This window comes from Oncorhynchus clarkii, chromosome 16, assembly GCF_045791955.1.
Source record: "Oncorhynchus clarkii lewisi isolate Uvic-CL-2024 chromosome 16, UVic_Ocla_1.0, whole genome shotgun sequence".
Classification (NCBI taxonomy): Eukaryota; Metazoa; Chordata; class Actinopteri; order Salmoniformes; family Salmonidae; genus Oncorhynchus; species Oncorhynchus clarkii.
In genome coordinates, this window is record NC_092162.1 from 52,864,827 (window position 1) to 52,888,150 (window position 23,324).

General features: G+C 43.3%; 1 protein-coding gene across 1 annotated transcript in view; it reads right to left on the reverse strand.

Annotated features, from left to right (window-relative positions):
• Positions 1 to 23,324, reverse strand: part of LOC139368712 (protein bassoon-like) — a 172,675-nt gene that overhangs the window by 148,738 nt on the left and 613 nt on the right. The window lies entirely within an intron of this gene.

The following is a 23,324-nucleotide window of genomic DNA, read 5'->3' on the forward strand; positions in this document are numbered from 1 at the left end:
AACTGTGGGGGCAATTATTAGGAAATGGAAGACATACAAGACCACTGATAATCTCCCTTGATCTGGGGCTCCACGCAAGATCTCACCCCGTGGGGTCAAAATGATCACAAGAACGGTGAGCAAAAATCCCAGAACCACACGGGGGGACCTAGTGAATGACCTGCAGAGAGCTGGGACCAAAGTAACAAAGCCTACCATTAGTAACACACTACGCCGCCAGGGACTCAAATCCTGCAGTGCCAGACGTGTCCCCCTGCTTAAGCCAGTACATGTCCAGGCCCGTCTGAAGTTTGCTAGAGAGCATTTGGATGATCCAGAAGAAGATTGAGAGAATGTCATATGGTCAGATGAAACCAAAATATAACTTTTTGGTAAAATCTCAACTCGTCGTGTTTGGAGGACAAAGAATGCTGAGTTGCATCCAAAGAACACCATACCTATTGTGAAGCATGGGGGTGGAAACATCATGCTTTGGGGCTGTTTTTCTGCAAAGGGACCAGGACGACTGATCCGTGTAAAGGAAAGAATGAATGGGGCCATGTATCGTAAGATTTTCAGTGAAAAAGTCCTTCCATCAGCAAGGGCACTGAAGATGAAACGTGGCTGGATCTTTCAGCATGACAATGATCCCAAAAACACCGCCCGGGCAACAAAGGCCTGGCTTCGTAAGAAGCATTTCAAGGTCCTGGAGTGGCCTAGCCAGTCTCCAGATCTCAACCCCATAGAAAATCTTTGGAGGGAGTTGAAAGTCCGTGTTGCCCAGCAACAGCCCCAAAACATCACTGCTCTAGAGGAGATCTGCATGGAGGAATGGGCCAAAATACCAGCAACAGTGTGTGAAAACCTTGTGAAGACTTACAGAAAACGTTTGACCTCATTGCCAACAAAGGGTATATAACAAAGTATTGAGATAAACTTTTGTTATTGACCAAATACTTATTATCCACCATAATTTGCAAATACATTCTTTAAAAATCCTACAATGTGATTTTCTGGATTTTTTTTCTCATTTTGTCTGTCATAGTTGAAGTGTACCTATGATGAAAATTACAGGCCTCTCTCATATTTTTAAGTGGGAGAACTTGCACAATTGGTGGCTGACTAAATACTTTTTTGCCCCACTGTATATTTGTTGGAACAAAACTACCTCCATACTTCATTTGTTTGTATGGGTTACCTTCAGATGAGTCCCGTGACACTTGTGGTGGTCGTAGAGAAAAACGGAGAACACCACCATGTTGGTCTCCTCTTTCCGTTTGGATGCTACCGATGTTTTCAGGAGAAGACCGATTTTCGGGAGGTCTCATGGTCTGACAAACCACTGTCAAACCAAATTGACAATTTAAGGATTTTTACAAAAATATTACTAGGTACAAATAGTTGTACTGGATCTAAGCCTACTTACAAGAGGTAAAATGTACCTTAATTGCACTATACAGTGAACTATAGCTATAAGGCGTTTTGCAATGAAAGGAAACAAATTAACATATAGATAATGTAATAATGTAATAATAATGTAAATCCATCTTTATTTGCTGATCTCATGTATGTTTTCCGTTTCATCCGCCCCCATGCTGAGCTATAATGGCTGTGCTGTACATGTCTTTTAGCTACTCGCTAGCCCACCACTACTCTAGTCTTCTACTTTGATGTGCTCCAACATAAAGCGCTTTGTATCGTAGCCTGTAGTTCCCCTTGAGAACAACGTCATCTGTTTAATATAAAAGATTCAGTGCTGATTTTATTTTCAACAGCTTGAGAGTAAATACTTGTCTGGTAAAGGCATTAGGACAGACTGAGACAACAAAATGAAAAGGTAATGGAACGTACCCATGAATAACATACAGTATCTATGAATGCTGTTTCCTAAGACTAGTTAGGTTACACATGTCAATGTTAAGTCAAATGTATTGTTGTTGTATTATTGACTTAGAGTGAATATGATGGGCCTGGTAGCCATCCCACTGTAGTCAGTATGGCAGGTAAGGCCCATGCAGGATTCAAACCTACAACCCTGGTGCTACAAACTATTGAGTGTCCGAGTTGCCATGACGGTGTAAGTCATTGCAGCAATCGGAGTGTCGGGCAATCGCTGTCAAGTGGAGAAGTCGGGGCGTTCATTAAGGTACCATCTGAATTCGTAGTGACCTCCCTGGAAAGACAAATTCAAGTAAATAAATGAGGGAGGAAGGGAGGGAGGGGGGGGTGAATAGTGGTTCCTGGAACCTTCTTTCATCTTTCCAATTTCAACCCAAATCCCCCTTTACACACACACACACACACACACACACACACACACACACACACACACACACACACACACAGCCATTTACCTCTGAACTTGACCTCATCCTTCTCTCCCGTCTCCAAGGCCCTTCAGTAGTCATTAATGTGTAGCGTCAGTTTATTCCTTCATTGGACCTGTGTGTGTTTCTGGAAGAAAAGGAACACTGTAACCCTCAGGCTATCAGTGCATAATATGTGTGTGTGTGTGTGTGTGTGTGTGTGTGTGTGTATGTGTGTGTGGTGTGTGTGTGTGTGTGTGTGTGTGTGTGTGTGTGTGTGTGTGTGTGTGTGTGTGTGTGTGTGTGTGTGTGTGTGTGTGTGTGTGTGTGTGTGTGTGCGTCCATGCGTGTGTGTCCATGTGTGTGCGTGTCTTGCATGCTGGGAGCTGGCAAATGGAAAATGTCATACTATACGTCCTTCCTTCGCTGCAGAGAAATGACAACATAATGTGGCATCTTTTTCAGTCCTTTTTTGCTGTCTGATGTTTTACCAACCTCCAAATCCATCCACATAATCCCCAATACACACACACATTACACACAAACCATTATCCTCTGTTCCTAAAACTGTTACTTTCTCCCTTGGACCCAACAGTGCTTCTACAACACACACTAAACAAACAACATACTTTTATATGAAAAATGTTCTGAATCATGGTGAAACAAATCTGCCCCTTGCTCCTCATATTTAAATATTTCCCCATTCCTTTGCTTCAGCGAGCAGGCTATTTCATGCTATGTGTAATAAAGGGATTCATTTGATATGCTCCGGCTGAGAATATAACTAAATGGGGCAGGAGATATAAATAGATTTACCTCAGAGCTTCTCATTTCAGCAAAATTTCACTTTTCACTTTCTCAATCTTGGACACTTTTATCGAGGTTCAGCGGGGCTATACTAAAATGGCAGCCATGTATGGGCTTACAGTGAACCTCTTTAAAGGTGGACTGAACTTCCTGATTTAGTCTCGGTTTTAATTCTCCTCGATATGAAATGTGACTGAGAAGAAGATGATTTGGGTTTTGGAGGCATGCTTTGATGTGGATGTCTCTTGTGTGTGTGTGTTCGAACATGGGAAGCGTTTATACTTTCACTCTGACAAAACAGTGCACATTTACAGTCACTCACCCTTCTAGATAACTTGAAACAGTCAAACCAGGTCTTGTGTCTGGAATTAGCCTAGACTAGCTAGCAAGCCAGCCAACTTATTTTGCCAATTAGCTTCAGCCGGCCGGTTTGCTACTGTGGCAAAGTTGGTTTGACTTTGAATATCTGGGGGGCTAATTAGGGACCTTCAATAAATATCACAATGTAATTGGTACAATATTTTTATGTTGCACACCTTTTAGTTGTCTCATTAAATGCTTCAATATTTGTATATGAATTTATACAATTTATAGTTGGTTTGAGGTTTTGAAGTAATTGAAATTTGGAGCTATTGACGTTTTAAAAGAATGTCCTATTGTGATGGTCCTTAACTAGCCACATATGGATATTAAATGTCAAACTAAATTGACCATGGGCATTACGATCAGCATTACAGCTGTGCTCCGAATGAATGATTACTTGAGGGCTGCCAACTGTGGGCAGGATTGAAATAAACAGAACCTTAGGAAGAATGTTACGGTTATTTTTACTATTTTCTACATTGTAGAATAATAGTGAAGACATCACAATGATGAAATAACACATATGGAATCATGTAGAAACCAAAAATGCGTTAAACAAATCAAAATACATCTTATATTGTATATTATTCAAAGTAGCCACTCTTTGCCTTGATGACAGCTTTGCACACTCTTGGCATTCTCTCAACCAGCTTCAGCTGGAAAGCTTTTCCAACAGTCTTGAAGGAGTTCTCACATATTCTGAGCACTTGTTGGCTGCTTTTCCTTCACTCTGCGGTCCAACTCATCCCAAACCATCTCAATTGGGTTGAAGTCGGATAATTGTGGAGGCCAGGTCATCTGATGCAGCACTCCATCACTCTCATTATTGGTCAAATCGCCCTTACACAGCCTGGAGGTGTGTTTTGGGTCATTGTCCTGTTGAAAAACAAATTATAGTCCAACTAGCGCAAACCAGATGTGATGGCGTATCGCTGCAGAACGCTGTGGTAGCTTTGCTGGTTAAGTGTGCCTTGAATTCTAAATAAATCACAGCCAGTGTCACCAGCAAAGCACCCCCACACCATCACACATCCTCCTCCATGCTTCATGTGGGAACCACACATGCAGAGATCAACTGTTCACCTACTCTGAGTCTCAGACAGACACGGCGATTGGAACCAAAAATCTCCAATTTGGACTTATCAGACCAAAGGACAGATTTCCACAGGTCGAATATCCATTGCTCGTGTTTCTTGGCTCAAGCAAGTCTCTTCTTATTATTGGTGTCCTTTAGTAGTGGTTTCTTTGCAGCAATTTGACCATGAAGGCCTGATTTCACACAGTCTCTGAACAGTTGACATTAAGATGTGTCTATTACTTGAACTCTGTGAAGCGTTTATTTGGGCTGCAATCTGAGGTGCAGGTAATTGCCGATTTCTAAGGCTGATAAATAATAATAAACTTAGCGTCTGCAGCAGAGGTTACTCTGGGTCTTCCTTTCCTCATAAAAAGGAAAGTCTTCCTTTGCCTGTTCCATCATAGTGCATGATGGTTTTTGCAACTGCACTTGAAGAAACTTGAAGTTCTTGAAATTTTCCAGATTGACTGACCTTCATGTCTTAAAGTACTGATGGACTGTCATTTCTCTTTGCTTATTTCAGCTGTTCTTGACATAATATGGACTTGGTCTTTTACCAAATAGGGCTATTTTCTGTATACCAACCCTACAATGTAGAAAATAGTAAAAATTAAGAAAAACCCTGGAATGAGTAGGTGTGTCCAAACTTTTGACTTATACTGTAGGTGTAGGATCAGTTAGGGTCAAAGTAGTGGGATGGGTGGAGGGCAGTGGCAGTGGCAGTTAGTGCCGTTTAAGATGAGGGAGGCCGATTACAGCATATTGGATGACTCTCATTCATATTCCATTCACCCAGTTCAATGTAACAGCGATAGGTTTAGGCTACTACATGATACTAAAATTATACCCATCATGAGGTTGCTACAACCGAGCCTATAAATGAAAGTTTGCAACGTAGGTGTAAACAGGTCAAGAGACAAATTTGAGGTGACAGACAGTGACATTCAGTACCGCCTCGCATCTAGCTGATTTGGGTGTAATCAATAGTCAAACAGTTGCAAACGAGAGTTTCTATTGTACAAATTCAGGTATGTTTTTCCCCGTTTTGTTCCATTTGCTTCTGTTTTAGAAAATCTTTCAACAGAATCGGCGCAATTTATACACCCCTGATCACGCGTAAACACAGTTCACTTTCATAGCAGCCATGTATTCCTTCTCGCATCCATGCGCTCTCCTCCTCTCACCTCTTCCCTTCGCTTGTGGACTTCAACGCACAACACATCAGCTGTATGTGACCAGACGAAATAACCTTTCCAAACCAAACAGCTACACACAGCCTACATCGTTGTCACCATATTAGGTAAAGTAACATCCTGGTCAGCATAGCTAATAGAACTAGCGTGTTAGTGAACCTGCTACAATCATGCAGTAACTTTACAGTGTTATACTCAGTTAGCAGTTTAGTAGTTACACCAGCGGCCCCAGTGGCAATAAATGAGTAATACCAAAAGCTTACCTTGACTTGGAAGAGTTCCAGTGTTGTCTTGGAAAGTCATAGCCAGCTGGCTAACATAGCATCCCTCTGTTTGAGCAGGGTGTTTCAGTAGGCTAAACTAGCTAGCTGCATTTGCTAGCTAAGTAAGTGAAACTGAATGTGAAAAAAAAGCCTCTCCTTAATTTAGGAAGAAATTAATTTGTTCAACTATTGTCTTTCTCTCTCTTTGAGTCAACAACTCACCACATGTTATACACTGCAGTGCTAGCTAGCTGTAGCTTTTGTTTTCCGTACTAGATTCATTCTCTGATCATTTGATTGGGTGGACAACATGTCAGTTCATGCTCCAAGAGCTCTGATATGCTGGAAGACGTCCTCCGGAAGTTGTCATAATTACTGTGTAAGTCTATGGAAGGGAGTGAGAACCATGAGCCTCCTAGGTTTTGTATTGACATCAATGTACCAAGAGGAGGACGGAAGCTAGCTGTCCTCCGGCTACACCATGGTGCTACCCTACAAAGTGCTGTTGAGGCTACTGTAGACCTTCTTTGCATAATACTGTGTTTTAATCAATTATTTGGTGATGTGATTATATTTAGAATAGTTTTATCTAAAAAGGATATATTTTCAAATGTTTTATCATTTTACATTTTATGAAATTCACTGAGGAGGATGGTCCTCCTCTTCCTCCTCTGAGGAGCCTCCACTGGTGGAGGGTTAGTTAGGGTCAAAGTATTGGGATGGGGTGGTATATAGGTGGAGGGTTAGTTTGGGTCGAACTAGTGGGATGGGGTGGAGGGTTAGCTGGTGGTACAATTTTTTCCTTTTCTCCTTCCTTTTTCATTTTTGTATGACAAAATACAACATGATCGATAACACCCTACCGCACTGTAGGTGGCGGCATGCACAAACAAAATGTGCGAACGTGTAAGGCTCCGGGTGTCGTGGGTGTGGAGTCAAATGCAGGAGACAGAGAGTTCAATGCTGTGCGTCTTTTAATAGCACCAACGCACCACAGGGTGCTCACAAAAGTTACGTTCCCAAACACAGGGAATCAAAATGTACAATGGAAAAACTCACGACCAGGCACTAACACGTACCTCTTACAACAGAGCCGAAGGTTACATTGAAATAATCCCGCACAACAACTAGGCGGGCCGGCTGTCTAATAAAGACAAACTAATTCAACATAAACAGGTGCTACCACTAAACATACAAGGAGGGGGAGGAAAGACAATCAGTGGCAGCTAATAGGCCGGTGACGACGACCGCCGAGCGCCACCCGCCCGGGAATGGGAAACACCCTCGGTCGGACTCGTGACAGAACGCTATGAAACCAAATAATAATAAGAAAATGCAGTTGGAACCTCTCACGTCCAGTATGTGGGTTAGTGCTATACGGGATCATTTGGACGTCTCTAACCTATACCATTACCCTAACGTTAACCCTTACCCTAAACATAACCCTGACCAAACCATAACCCTAACCTTAACCGTTTTCAATTACAACTTCAATGGGTGATGTCAGTTGGGACATCCCAAGGATTCCGTTTAGACTTTTCCCAGTGTGTGTCAACAGTCAGGACATAATACAGATTGATAGATTATTCTGCTCCTCAAGGGGCCAGATTGGTGTCACACGTTTTCCCATATCCCTAGCTAACACACCTGATTAAACTAATTGCATTCTAAACTGAAGACCATGGTTAGTTGATTATTGGAGTTAGCTATAGTGGCGGCTAAAGTTTGACACGGATCAGGACCCCAGAGGACTGGAGTTACCTAACTGATACTGGACAGCAGTCTCTATTACTGAGCTGGAGAAGCCTTCTCTGAACCAATGATTTAACAGAGTTGAACAAAAGCTTTGGCAAACTGGTGTAAGAACTGTGAACAGAGGCTGCCCTTGGCAATGACAAGTGTTTTGCAGTGCATACAGAAAAACTGAGTGCGAGGGAGGAGTGCTTTTAACACTGTTAATGTTTATGTTTTCGGTCTTAAGTGTCAATGTACTAGTGATTCCAGAGTGAATTGAAGAAATTGAGTGGAAGTGGTATGACAGGAAAAGAAAGGCGGGGAAAGGAAAGAGACTCATATAGAGCAGCAGTGTTTTCTAAGAGTGCAGCCTGGTATAACAACTAACTCCTCACCATTATCTATTATTAATATATTAATAATATTAAATTCACATCATGTTTTACAGTCACTGAAAGCAATGATCAAGAAACAGTATTTAAAAAAGCATGTTGATCTTTTACGGATAGAATCTCTCAAATCTATGTTTGACAAAGATGTACAGTATATGGACATGATAACCATGGATATGACACACATTTGTCTCCACTTCCTGTATGATAGAAACTGTTCTTCACTAATTATCACATTGAGACAGGCGTCGGTCGGACTGCAATCACCACTCTGCGCCTCAACATAATTAAATCAACCAGGAAAAATTAACTTTGAGATGACGGCTACAGAACAACAGAGAAGCAAAGGAGACACATGTCCTTTCGGCTTAAAACCTAAATCCTCTCGCTTTGTCTCTCCGACAATAGGCAAGCCTCTCTCATTCTCCAAGGCTCAGATAAACGAAGAGCAGGAGAGCAGTCCCAGACTTGATACAAAAGCTTGCTTAATGAACACTGCCAAAGGATTTGGCTGAGAGTCGGTTTTCCTTCCGCCTCCCATTTAGCCACCCTCTTTAGTGCACTGCTACCATCCACCCTCTGTAGTGCCCTGCTACAGTACCATCCACCCTCTGTAGTGCACTACCACCAGCCCAGTAGTAGGCAGCAGCAGCAGCATCACACTCACACCCTACAATCAACCCACTGGGCAAAAATTGGTTGAATCAACATTGTTTCCACATAAATTCAACTACAAAATTCAATGTTGATGATGTTAAATCAACGTGGAAAACTAATTTGCAAAAAGTCATCAATGTGAGGGAATTTCGTATTTTTTTTCACCCACATTTTTACCTAAATCAAATTACCTGAAATTTTTCATTTCACGTTAGTTGACAACTCAAGCCAAATGTAAATCAAAACTAGACATTGGAACGACGTCTTTGCCCAGTGGGAAGGACCTGATTCATTCAAATCAGACCACTCATTCACTCATTCTCTCTGCTCTCGTTGACTAGCCTCCTGAAGGCCCCAATCTAAATGTGTAGCTATTCTAATTACGCAGAAAATGATCTCACTGATGTAATTAGTCTAACCAGAGGGATAGTGAAGGTATTACCATACTGTTTACAACATCTATCCTTTTCAGATCTGAGTGGAAAAAACAACAAGGCGGAGAAAAGGGAAGGAGTCAAAGGATTCGCCTTCTACAGCGACCCACAGTTCTGGGGTACACAGATTGTTTATGGGAATTGGGGTGAAGGAATCCAGCATGATTTGTGTGATGAAAGAGGGAGTGGTTTAAGCCAATCAAACCAACCAATCAGAAAGCAGAAAAAAATATATCACCAAACTAAGGCTGTGGCGTTCATGAAATTTTGTCAGTCGGTTATTGTCAAGCAAAAAACTGCCGGTCTCACATTAATTTACAGTTAATTAACATAATCACACAATTCCTGGCTTCCGACGCATAGCCTACAAGCCAGTGATGCAGACCTTTGGAACATCAACATTTTAAAAAGTCTAATAAATCCATTTAGTATCGCCTACACCAGCAAAATAAATCCATTATTTAATTTAGACAGGTCTAAAGAAACATGATATGAAGAAAATGTAGTCTATTTCAGAAGAACAGAATAGCATACTCTGAGTTGTCCTTATATTAGGTCCTGATCTGGCTCTGCCAAATGGATATGGGCTACACTAGTTCATTTAGCAGACAAGATTTGCTTAGAAATGTGTGGAATAATTGTTTATTATTTTATAGTATGAAAAATACAATTGAACATATCTGAATAAAATAGAAAGGATACTTTCTCCAAACAATTTCCAAGGAAGTGCACTCATGTGGCTATTCTGTGTTGAGCAGTTAACAAAGACATAGGTCCTCCTATGCTTAATTTAGAGCTATTTATGCAACTTTAGTTGTGATACAAACGTTGGGTTATATGTTTTGATTTTAATACATTCTAAGGCTGCATGATGCGGCTCTAATGATTTGAATGAAGTTAAATAAAAGGCATGAGCTCTGATTTGTTTCTTGTGCAGGCTGCACACACTTTGACAAGCAGTTGATAATATTCTCACCAGTCCTCGAATTTCCAGGCAGCATCCCCCTTGTGTGGGCAAAGTGGCCGTTGTGCGCTTGGAATGAATAATTATATAATTATAATTCCCTTCTCCTGGCTGCCATGCTCTGAAGCACATCTCACACACATGGCTCGCTCAGATATCTCAATTCTTATTAGCCAATGCCTGTCACATGATCGGATCCTTCTCACAGGCATCTCAGCTAAGAATTAGGCTACAAGTGAAGACAAACACATCAGGAACACAACTGCAGCGTCCCACTTATTGAATTCCGAGGAGTGTATTGAAGATGTTCACATTTAGACTACTTTTTGTCAGCCAACAAGATGAGTAGACTTAACCAACAGCAAAAGCACTAGCCTATGTCAATCTAGTTGATCTTTTTCTATTCTGAGTGAGAAATAAATATTTAAACATACTCTGTGACAGTTGTGGGATGCGATAGATCCCAGACTACTACAATTACTTGCATCAAAAATAGTTTTTAAAGGAATGAGGCAGATGCAACAGATCAGAACGTTTAGCTTAAAACGTTGATGAACTATCAGGCTACTTCTTCACTAGCAATGTGCACTGTTCTCAAAAGTGACCACAAATGCGATTATGTATGTAATGCTTTTATCATAAAGGTGCATTTTTATGGTGAAAATGATCTTCCCCAAACCTGAAACTTGTGCACTGCCTACAGTTGAAGTCGGAAGTTTACATCCACTTAGGTTGGAGTCATTAAAAATCGTTTTTCAACCTCTCCACAAATGTATTGTTAACAAACTATAGTTTTGGCAAATGGGTTAGGACATCTACTTTGTGCATGACACAAGTAATTTTTCCAACAATTGTTTACAGACAGATTATTTAACTTATAAGTCACTGTATCACAAGTCCAGTGGGTGAGAAGTTTATATACACTAAATTGATTGTGCCTTCAAACAGCTTGGAAAATTCCAGAAAATGATGTCATGGCTTTAGAAGCTTCTGATAGGTTAATTGATATCATTTGAATCAATTAGAGGTGTACCTGTGGATGTACGTATTTCAAGACCTACCTTCAAACTCAGTGCCTCTTTGCTTGACATCATGGGAAAATCAAAAGAAATCAGCCAATAGCTCCGAAAAAACTGTAGACCTCCACAAGTCTGGTTCATCATTGGGAGCAATTTCCAAATGCCTGAAGGTACCATGTTCATCTGTACAAACAATACTACGCAAGTATAAACACCATGGGACCATGCAACCGTCATACCGCTCAGGAAGGAGACGTGTTCTGTCTCCTAGAGATGAACATACGTTGGTGCGAAGTGTAAATCAATCCCAGAACAACAGCAAAGGACCTTGTGAAGATGCTTGTGAAGATGCTGGAGGAAACAGGTACAAAAGTATCTATATCCACAGTAAAATTAGTCCTATGTCGACAGAACCTGAAAGGCTGCTCAGCAAGGAAGAAGCCACTGCTCCAAAACCCCCATAAAAAAAGCCAGACTAAGGTTTGCAACTGCACATGGGGAAAAAGATTATACTTTTTGGAGAAATGTCCTCTGGTCTGATGAAACAAAAATAGAACTGTTTGGTCATAATGACCATTTTATATTTGGAGGAAAAAGGGGGAGGCTTGCAAGCTGAAGAACACAATCCCAACCGGGGTGGCAGCATCATGTTGTGGGGGTGCTTTGATGCAGGAGGGACTGGTGCACTTCACAAAATATATGGCATCATGAGCAAGGAAAATGATGTGAATATATTGAAGCAACATCTCCAGACATCAGTCAGGCAGGAAGTTAAAGCTTGGTCGCAAATGGGTCTTCCAAATGGACAATGACCCCAAGAATACTTCCAAAGTTGTGGCAAAATGGCTTAAGGACAACAAAGCCAAGGTATTGGAGTGGCCATCACAAAGCCCTGACTTCAAGCCCATACAATATTTGTGGGCAGAACTGAAAAAGCGTGTGCGAGCAAGGAAGCCTACAAACCTGACTCAGTTACACCAGCTCTGTCAGGAGGAATGGGCCAAAATTTACCCAACTTATTGTGGGGATCTTGTGGAAGGCCACCCGAAACGTTTGACCCAAGTAAAACAATTTAAAGGCAATGCTATAAATCATTCTCTCTTCTATTATTCTGACATTTCACATTCTTAAAATAAAGTGGTGATCCTAACTGACCTAAAACAAGGGTTTTTTACTAGGATTAAATGTCAGGAATTGTGAAAAACTGAGATTAAATGTATTTGGCTAAGGTGTATGTAAACTTCCGACTTCAACTGTATGTATGCCAGTTAGGCTCTACGCTGGTTGTAAAGCAAATTAATGTGCTTCATTTAAAGATGTTATTTGTTATGTTACTGCCATATTCAAAAATGTATTTAAAAAAATCCACTCATCAATATACACACACTGAAACTGTCACACCCTGATCTGTTTCACCTATCTTTGTGCTTGTCTCCACCCCCCTCCAAGTGTTGCACATCTTCACTCATTCCCAGTGTATTTATACCTGTGTTCTCTGTTTGTCTGTTGCCAGTTTGTTTTGTTTAGTCAAGCCTACCAGTGTTTTTTCCTGTGCTCCTTTCTGGCTCTAGTTCCTGTTTTCTAGCTTTCACGGTTTTTGACCATTCCTGTTTTCTAGCTTTCACGGTTTTTGACCATTCTGCCAGCCCTGACCCTGAGTCTGCCTGTCATTCTGTACCTTGCCACATCACCCTGGATTACTGACCTGCCCTGAGCCTGCATGCCATTTGGACCTTTTGGACTCTGCTCTGGACTACTGACCTCGGCCTGCCCTTGACATGTCGCTTGCCTGCCTCCCTGTTTTGTAATAAACTTTTGTTACTTCAAAACTGTCTACATCTGGGTCTTCTCCTGAGCCTTGACAGAATCAGAAATGGTCCACCCACACAGTGTGGTGAAGGCACAACAGCGTCTTTTCAACCTCAGGAGGCAGGGGAAATTTGGTTAGTCACCTAAAACCCTCACAAACATTTACAGATACACAATTGAGAGCATCCTGTTGGGCTATTTCACCACCTGTTGGCAACTGCATCGCCCGCTACCACAGGACTTTCCAGAGGGTGGTGTGGTCTACCCAACGCATCACCGGGGACAAACTACCTTCCCTCCAGGACACCTATAGCACCCGAAGGCCAAAAAGATCATCAAGGACAATAACCACCCGAGCCACTGCCTGTTCACCCCGCTATCATCCAGAAGGCGAGGTCAGTACAGGTGCATCAAAGCTGGGACTGAGAGACTGAAAAACAGTTTCTATCTCAAGGCCATCAGACTGTTAAATAGCCATCACTAGCACATTAGAGGCTTCTGCCCTATATACATAGACTTGAATTCACTGGCCACTTTAATAACAGAACAATAGTTACTTTAATAATAATGTTTAAATATTTTGCATTACTCATCTCATCCCGTATTCTATTCTACTGTATCTTAGTCTGTGCCACTCTGACATTGCTCGTCCAAATATTTATATATTCTTAATTCCATTCCTTTACTTTGTTGTGAAATTGTTAGATATTACTCGTTAGATATTACTGCACTGTTTGAGCTAAAAACACAAGCATTTCGTTACACCCGCAATAACATCTGCTAAACACGTGTATGTGACCAATAAAATTGACAAAATACCCCATAATGACAAAGCAAAAACAGGTTTTTAGAAATGTTTGCAAATTCCCATTCTTTTCTGCAGATCCTCCAAAGCTCTGTCAGGTTGGATGGGGAGCGTTGCTGGACATCTATTTTCAGGTCTCTCCAGAGATGTTCGATCGGGTTCAAGTCCAAGCTCTGGTTGGCCCACTTAAGGACATTGAGATTTGTCCTGACGCCACTCCTGCTTTGTCTTGGCTGTGTTCTTAGGCTCGTTATCCTGTTGGAAGATGAACCTTCACCCCAGTCTGAGGTCCTGAGAGCTCTGGAGAAAGTTTTCATCAAGGATCTCTCTGTACTTTCCTTCCTTCATCTTTCCTTCGACCCTGACTAGTCTCCCAGTCCCTGCCCCTGAAAAACTTCCCCACAACATGATGCTGCCACCACCATGCTTCACCGTAGGGATGGTATAGGTCAGGTAATCAGTGGTGCCTGGTTTCCTCCAGACGTGACATTTGGCATTCAGGCCAAAAGGTTCAATATTGATTTCATCAGACCAGAGAATCTTGTTTCTCATGGTCTGAGAGCCCTTTAGGTGCCTTTTAGCAAACTCCAAGCGGGCTGTCATGTTCCTTTTCCTAGTTCTAGGAAGAGTCTTGGTGGTACCAAACTTGCACTGTATAGGCCTATGGGCTAGGCTATATGAGGTGTGCAACTATGATTTGAAAAAATAAGACATGCACTATTATTTGTCTTATTGCACATGTTGGGTATCATTCACAAGTAATAGGCTAATATTGTCAACTATCAGACCATTCTTAATTTAATGTTGTCTTCACATATCAGAGGGCCTGTTGTCCGGACCTCTGGCAGTCTCTATGGGGGTGCCACAGGGTTCAATTCTCGGGCCGACTCTTTTCTCTGTATACATCAATGATGTCGCTCTTGCTGCGTGTGATTCTTTGATCCACCTCTACGCAGACGATACCATTCTGTATACATCTGGCCCTTCTTTGGACACTGTGTTAACTAACCTCCAGACGAGCTTCAACGCCATACGACTCTCCTTCCGTGGCCTCCAACTGCTCTTAAATGCTAGTAAAACTAAATGCATGCTCTTCAACCAATCGCTACCAGCACCTGCCCGCCAGTCTAGCATCACTACTCTGGACGGTTCTGACTTAGAATATGTGGACATCTACCAATACCTAGGTGTCTGGTTAGACTGTAAACTCTCCTTCCAGACTCACATTAAGCATCTCCAATCCAAAATTAAATCTAGAATTGTGTTCCTGTTTTGCAACAAAGCATCCTTCACTCATCCTGCCAAACATACCCTCATCCTACCGACCCTTGACTTCGGCGATGTCATTTACAAAATAGCCTCCAACACTCTACTCAGCAAATTGAATGCAGTCTATAACAGTGCCATCCATTTTGTCACCAAAGCCCCATATACTACCCACCACTGCAACCTGTATGTTCTCACTGGCTGGCCCTCACTTCATATTTGTCTCCAAACCCACTGGCTCCAGGTCATCTATAAGTCTTTACTAGGTGAATCTCCACCTTATCTCAGTTCACTGGTCACCATAGCAGCATCAACCCATAGCACGCCCTCCAGCAGGTATATTTCACTGATCACCCCCAAAGTCAATTGCTGCTTTGGCCGCCTTTCCTTCCAGTTCTCTGCTGCCAATGACTAGAAAGAATTGCAAAAATCACTGAAGCTGGAGACTCATATCTCCCTCACTATCTTTAAGCACCAGCTGTCAGAGCAGCTCACAGATCACTGTACCTGTACATAGCCCATCTGTAAATAGCCCATCCAACTATCCTCAGCCCCATACTGTTATTTTTTTGTGCTCTTCTGCACCCCAGTATCTCTACTTGCACAGTCATCTTCTGCACATCTATCACTCCAGTGTTTAATTGCTAAATTGTAATTATTTTGCCACTATGGCCTATTTATTGCCTTACCTCCCTTATCTTACCTCATGTGCACACACTGTATATAGACTTTTTCTATTGTATTATTGACTGTATGTTGGTTTATTCCATGTGTAACACTGTGTTGTTGTTTGTGTCGCATTGCTTTTCTTTATCTTTGCCAGGTCGCAGTTGTAACGGTTTTCTTGATGCGAAGGAGAGTCGGACCAAAATGCGGCGTGTAGATTGCGATCCATGTTTATTAAACAAACGTAAAACACGAATCAAAATACAAACACTACAAAATAATAAACGTAATGAAAACCGAAACAGCCTAAACTGGTGCAAACTAACACTAAGGACAGGAACAATCACCCACAAACACACAGTGAAACCCAGGCTACCTAAATATGGTTCCCAATCAGAGACAATGACGAACACCTGCCTCTGACTGAGAACCATATCAGGCTGAACATAGAAATAGACAAACAAGACATGAAACATAGAATACCCACTCAGATCACACCCTGACCAATCAAAACATAGAAAATACAAAGTAAACTATGGTCAGGGCGTGACAGTACCCCCCCCCCCAAGGTGCGGACTCCGGCCGCAAAACCTGAACCTATAGGGGAGGGTCTGGGTGGGCATCTGTCCGCGGTGGCGGCTCTGGCGCTGGACGTGGACCCCACTCCATGACAGTTTTAATCCCCCTCCTAAACGTCCCTAAATAGGTTACCCACCACAATGATAACATGGGACAGAGGGACAGCTCGGGACAGAGGTAACTCGGGACAGATAGGTAGCTCAGCACTGAGAGGAAGCTCAGCACTGAGAAGAAGCTCAGCACTGAGAAGAAGCCCAGGCAGGTAGTAGAAACTACCAGAACCTGGCTGGCTGGCGGTTTCAGCAGATCCTGGTCGACTAGCAGATCTGGGAGAATCTGGTCGACTGGCGGATCTGGGAGAATCTGGTCGACTGGCGGATCTGGGAGAATCTGGTCGACTGGCGGATCTGGGAGAATCTGGTCGACTGGCGGATCTGGGAGAATCTGGTCGACTGGCGGATCTGGGAGAATCTGGTCGACTGGCGGATCTGGGAGAATCTGGTCGACTGGCGGATCTGGGAGAATCTGGTCGACTGGCGGATCTGGGAGAATCTGGTCGACTGGCGGATCTGGGAGAATCTGGTCGACTGGCGGATCTGGGAGAATCTGGTCGACTGGCGGATCTGGGAGAATCTGGTCGACTGGCAGATCTGGAAGAATCTGGACGACTGGCAGATCTGAGAGAGTCTGGTCGACTGGCAGATCTGGAAGAGTCTGGTCGACTGGCAGATCTGGAAGAGTCTGGTCGACTGGCAGATCTGGAAGAGTCTGGACGACTGGCAGATCTGGAAGAGTCTGGACGACTGGCAGATCTGGAAGAGTCTGGACGACTGGCAGATCTGGAAGAGTCTGGACGACTGGCAGATCTGGAAGAGTCTGGACGACTGGCAGATCTGGAAGAGTCTGGTCGACTGGCAGATCTGGAAGAGTCTGGACGACTGGCAGATCTGGAAGAGTCTGGACGACTGGCAGATCTGGAAGAGTCTGGACGACTGGCAGATCTGGAAGAGTCTGGTCGACTGGCAGCTCTGTCTGCTCCATGCTGACTGGCTGCTCCATGCTGACTGGCAGCTCTGGCTGCTCCATGCTGACTGGCTGCTCCATGCTGACTGGCAGCTCTGGCTGCTCCATGCTGACTGGCTGCTCTGGCTGCTCCATGCTGACTGGCTGCTCTGGCTGCTCCATGCTGACTGGCTGCTCCATGCTGACTGGCTGCTCCATGCTGACTGGCGGCCCTGGCTGCTCCATGCTGACTGGCGGCCCTGGCTGCTCCATGCTGACTGGCGGCCCTGGCTGCTCCATGCTGACTGGCGGCCCTGGCTGCTCCATGCTAACTGGCAGCTCTGGCGGCTCCTTGCAGACTGGCAGCTCTGGCGGCTCCTTGCAGACTGGCAGCTTTGGCGGCATCCTGCAGACAGGCAGCTCTGGCGGCTCCTTGCAGACTGGCAGCTCCTTGCAGACTGGCAGCTCCTTGCTAACTGGCAGCTCTAAGCTAACTGGCAGCTCTAAGCTAACTGGCAGCTCTAAGCTAACTGGCAGCTCTATGCTAACTGGCAGTTCTGAACAGGCGGGAGACTCCGGCAGCGCTGTAGAGGCGGAAAGCTCTGACAGCGCTAAACAGGCGGGAGACTCCGACAGCGCTGGAGAGGAGGAGGGCTCCGACAGCGCTGGACAGGCGAGGCGCACTGTAGGCCTGATGCGTGGTACTGGCACTGGTGGTACTGGGCCAAGGACACGCACAGGAAGCCTGGTGCGGGGAGCTGCTACCGGAGGGCTGGGGTGTGGAGGTGGTACTGGAAAAACCGGACCGTGCAGGCGCACTGGAGCTCTTGAGCACCGAGCCTGCCCAACCTTACCTGGTTGAATGCTCACGGTCGCCCTGCCAGTGCGGCGAGGTGGAATAGCCCGCACTGGGCTATGCAGGCGAACCGGAGACACCGAGCGCAAGGCTGGTGCCATGTAAGCCGGCCCAAGGAGACGCACTGGGGACCAGCTGCGTAGAGCCGGCTTCATGGCATTAGGCTCGACGCTCAATCTAGCCCGGCAGACACGCGGAGCTGGAATATACCGCACAGGGCTATGCACCCGCACTGGAGACACCGTGCGCACCACTGCATAACACGGTGCCTGTCCGGTCTCTCTAGCCCCCCGGTAAGCACAGGGAGTCTGCTCAGGTCTCCTACCTGGCATAGCCATACTCCCTGTTAGCCCCCCCCCAAGAAATTTTTGGGGCTGCCTCTCAGGCTTCCATCCGCGTCGCCGTGCTGCCTTCTCATACCAGCGCCTCTCTGCTTTCACCGCCTCCATTCTACGGTAACCCTCCTCGCACTGCTCCAGCGAATCCCAGGCGGGCTCCGGCACTCTCCCTGGGTCGGCCGCCCACCTGTCGATCTCCTCCCAAGTAGTATACTCCATACTGTACTCCTCCTTGGGCTGTTCCTGTTGTTTCTTCTCCCGCTGCACCTTAGTGCGGCTACACTCCCCTGGTTTAGCCCAGGGTCCTCTCCCGTCGAGGATTTCCTCCCATGTCCAGAAATCCTTATTGCGCTTCTCCTCGCGCTGCTCCTGCCTGTTGACACGCTGCTTGGTCCGTTGGTGGTGGGTGATTCTGTAACGGTTTTCTTGATGCGAAGGAGAGTCGGACCAAAATGCGGCGTGTAGATTGCGATCCATGTTTATTAAACAAACGTAAAACACGAATCAAAATACAAACACTACAAAATAATAAACGTAATGAAAACCGAAACAGCCTAAACTGGTGCAAACTAACACTAAGGACAGGAACAATCACCCACAAACACACAGTGAAACCCAGGCTACCTAAATATGGTTCCCAATCAGAGACAATGACGAACACCTGCCTCTGACTGAGAACCATATCAGGCTGAACATAGAAATAGACAAACAAGACATGAAACATAGAATACCCACTCAGATCACACCCTGACCAATCAAAACATAGAAAATACAAAGTAAACTATGGTCAGGGCGTGACAGCAGTTGTAAATTAGAACTTGTTCTCAACTAACCTACCTGGTTAAATAAAGGTGAAATAAATAAATAAAAACATTTAAATAAAAAAAATATGTGTGAAATTAGTTTTGATTAAGAATGAACCATTATGAACCATTATCATGCAGCTGTCTTGGAACATGGGATAAAAGATACATGTCATCTATGCACTTAAATAGCGAATGGAGGACACTTTTCCCGTTGTTCACTTTCATGCCAGCCAGGTACTGTAGGCTATACTCCTGTTGTAAAGCAAAGCAATTTGCTTAATATTAGGAAAGTTGATAAATAAATATAGTAGGCCTAGCCTATAGAAAGCTAATGGGATCCTACTCTTTTTAATAGAGGCCATCACTCTGTTTTCTCACAATTTCATAGCCTATAGAAATGTTGCGCAACATGAGCTCATAGGTTCTCATGAAGTGTTTGAAAACATTTGCATTGATGTACGAAAAAAGTATGTAAACGTATGCACTCATTACTGTAACTCTCTCTGGATAATAGCGTCTGCTAAATTAGAAGGACAATAGAGTGCTGAGTACCAGGCAGTACAAATTTGGTTGGCTACTAATGACCATCAGCCTGGAGAAGCCTAGTTACCGTAACTAAACGGTCACGTGGAATTTGACTGCAGTCATGACTGGTGACCGCCGGTGTGGTGGTAATACGGTCACCGTAACAGTCCTAGACCAAACCTTTGGAATCATTCCTGAATGGAAAATACAGCTACTTAAATTCATGGTGATAAAACAGTACATTATTTGTGTTTTTCTCTGCAAAACTTTGCAGCTTCTAAATTGCCATGGGTGCAGTGCAGTTCTTAGAAAAGGTAAGCTGAGTGAAATATGGGTTGTGAGGTCACAGCTTTCACTCACTGTAGATAGAATGGGTATGAATAAAAAGCAGAGGCTGTTCTTGGGCAATAAACCATAGTGATGGAAATAGGACACCACGGTGCCTTTTTAATGTGCCATAACAAACCAATTGAAAAGGATGGGACTATTGACTGTGAATAATACCCATCTCTGAACAAATCATCACAGCAGGCTACTGTTAACTTAGGAGTCATGTTCAGGAAAATCTGTGGAATTTAAGTGCTGCTGGGTCAGAAATGGTAGAGGTTGGCATGTTCTCTCATCGTTCATGTTTGGCAGTCAGAGTATGAGACTCTGACACCTGTGGCCCCTGCAGATGGATGATGGTAGACAGGTCAGAGCTGAGCAGACAGGCTATATTACAAAAAGTGCCTATAAAACCAATCAAGTCAAGAAGGTACAAATCCCTTTTTAGCTTTGTGGGAAGAACCATCCAGGACAAAACTAAGGTCATGAGTAGGGTGTCTCTGGTCATGGACAATCAGTTAGAGACAACCAACACTCCATGCAGGTTGCTGTTTCAACGCAGGTAGTTGTAACAGCTGGGTAAGCATTTAAAGGCACTGACACACACACAACTATTTAAAAACCCTTTTCAATGACTAAGACAAGGACCAAGCTCAACCACTGGGAGCCACAAGACCTTTTAATTTTTTATTTTATTTCACCTTTATTTAACCAGGTAGGCTACTTGAGAACAAGTTCTCATTTGCAACTGCAACCTGGCCAAGATAAAGCAAAGCAGTGTGACACAGACAACAACACAGAGTTACACATGGAGTAAACAATAAACAAGCCAATAACACAATAAACAAGTCAATGACACAGTAGAAAAAATAAAGTCTATATTCAGTGTGTGCAAAAGGCATGAGGAGGTAGGCAATAAATAGGCCAATTTAGGCAATTTAGCAGATTAACACTGGAGTGATAAATGAGCAGATGATGATGTGCAAGTAGAGATACTGGTGGGCAAAAGAGCAGAAAAGTAAATAAAAACAGTATAGGGATGAGGTAGATTGGGTGGGCTATTTACAGATGGACTATGTACAGCTGCAGCGATCGGTTAGATGCTCAGATATCTGCTTTAATAGAGCAGTGGATGGGATGCTATAGCCTACTACAGTAGCCTAGTATGATGCTCTTTTAAGGGAGAGATTTGTTTATTGACACACATACACACATTTGATCTATGTGTCAGTCATAATGAACATGGTAATTGGGGCCCATGCATGCAAATCTAAGAAACATATTGTGATTAAAACCTTCAGGCCTACATCCTTACAAATGCAAAAGCTGTCACGCCTGCTCCCGCTCCCCGGTCCATCATTATGCACACCTATCACCATTGTTACACGCATCAGCACTTCATGAGACACACCTGGACTCTATTACCATTGATTGCCTCCCTTATATCTGTCACTTCCTCAGTTTCTTCCCCATGTCTGCATTAACGTCGTTTTGTTCCCCTTATCCAGACGCTGTCCTTGTTTTGTTTCATGTCCGTTATTTATTAAATATTCACTCACTTGCTTCTCCGTCTCCCAGCGTCTGTCCTCACAAAAGCACGGTAGCGTGATAAGATGCACAGCTCATCTCAACACAGACTGAGTAAGCCTACTTATTACCAAGAACAGCCAGAGTCACTGTGATTTGTAGTTTGTTTGTAGTCCATTTAATGTTATGACAAGACTAGACGAAGGTGACATAAGGGTGATTTCGAATGAAACTAGAACAAAACAGGGCCATGATTTGGGGAATTTTCACGAAATGTAATACATAGAAGGGTCCTTTGGAAGAATTGCTGACATATATTTGGCATTTGTATCTTAAAGCATAATTGAGAAATAATTCCTAAGAGTTGGAACATTTGTGACATTTTGGCCTTACCCAGGCCTACGTTAAGACTCCATGAGGTTTAGGGCTATCTGTATGGGCTATGAAGGAAAAATGGTTGATGATTGTCATATGAAGATTTCCCGCCTACTCGGAAATAGGAGTCAAATTTTGATTTCAATAACACGTTTCTTACATTAATATATGAATATTGAAAAATCTAAACATGAATATTGCAAATATAACATTTTTGATTTGGCTAATCCAACAATAACATCTCCAATATAATGATAACATCACCAACATCACCAATAGTGATAACATCACCAATAGTGATAACATCACCAATAGTGATAACATCACCAACATCACCAATAGTGATAACATCACCAACATCACCAATAGTGATAACATCACCAACATCACCAATAGTGATAACATCACCAATAGTGATAACATCACCAATAGAATGATAAAATCACCAACATCACCAATAGTGATAACATCACCAATAGAATGATAAAATCACCAACATCACCAATAGTGATAACATCACCAATAGAATGATAAAATCACCAACATCACCAATATTGATAACATCAACAATAGAATGATAAAATCCCCAATAGAGTGATATTCATTCCAATAGTCCAATAATATCTACTGCCTAAAGTAGCAAGACCATTGCCTAGATACATGCATTTCAAATGATATTCATTATTGGACAGATTAGTAGAGGGAGTTATGATTATAATGTGTATGGCCCATAGGACATGACTTAGATAAGCCTTGCGTTTCAGAATACCATTTGACAGAGCTTAAATTCTCAAATAGCTGTCTTTAGAGATCCAGATTGCATTGAGACATGCACACAAAAAAATTAAATGTACACGCCCTACACCACCCTGGGCCAATCGGTTACATTCAGAGAGAAAGAGGTCCATGGACCACACTTTGAGAACCCCTGGTCTAGCCTATTAGGCTATATATTGATGGATATGTTGGGTTAGGCTACACATTATCATCATGCCAGGAATGTCTGTCTTTCTACAACACAATGTTAAAATCGAAATAATCAAAGGACTGATAATTCGATGGTTTTTTAAATTAAATGTTTGTTATTCATTGCTTATGAATGTCATTCTGCAAAGCATCCCGACACTGTTGCGAGCTGGTACCCACAACATCTGAAGATGATGTCGTTTGCACAACATTATCGAAAGAGTGGCGACACTGACATGAATGTCTTAGATAGCCGAACTACTACTAGGCTACACACACATATAGCAG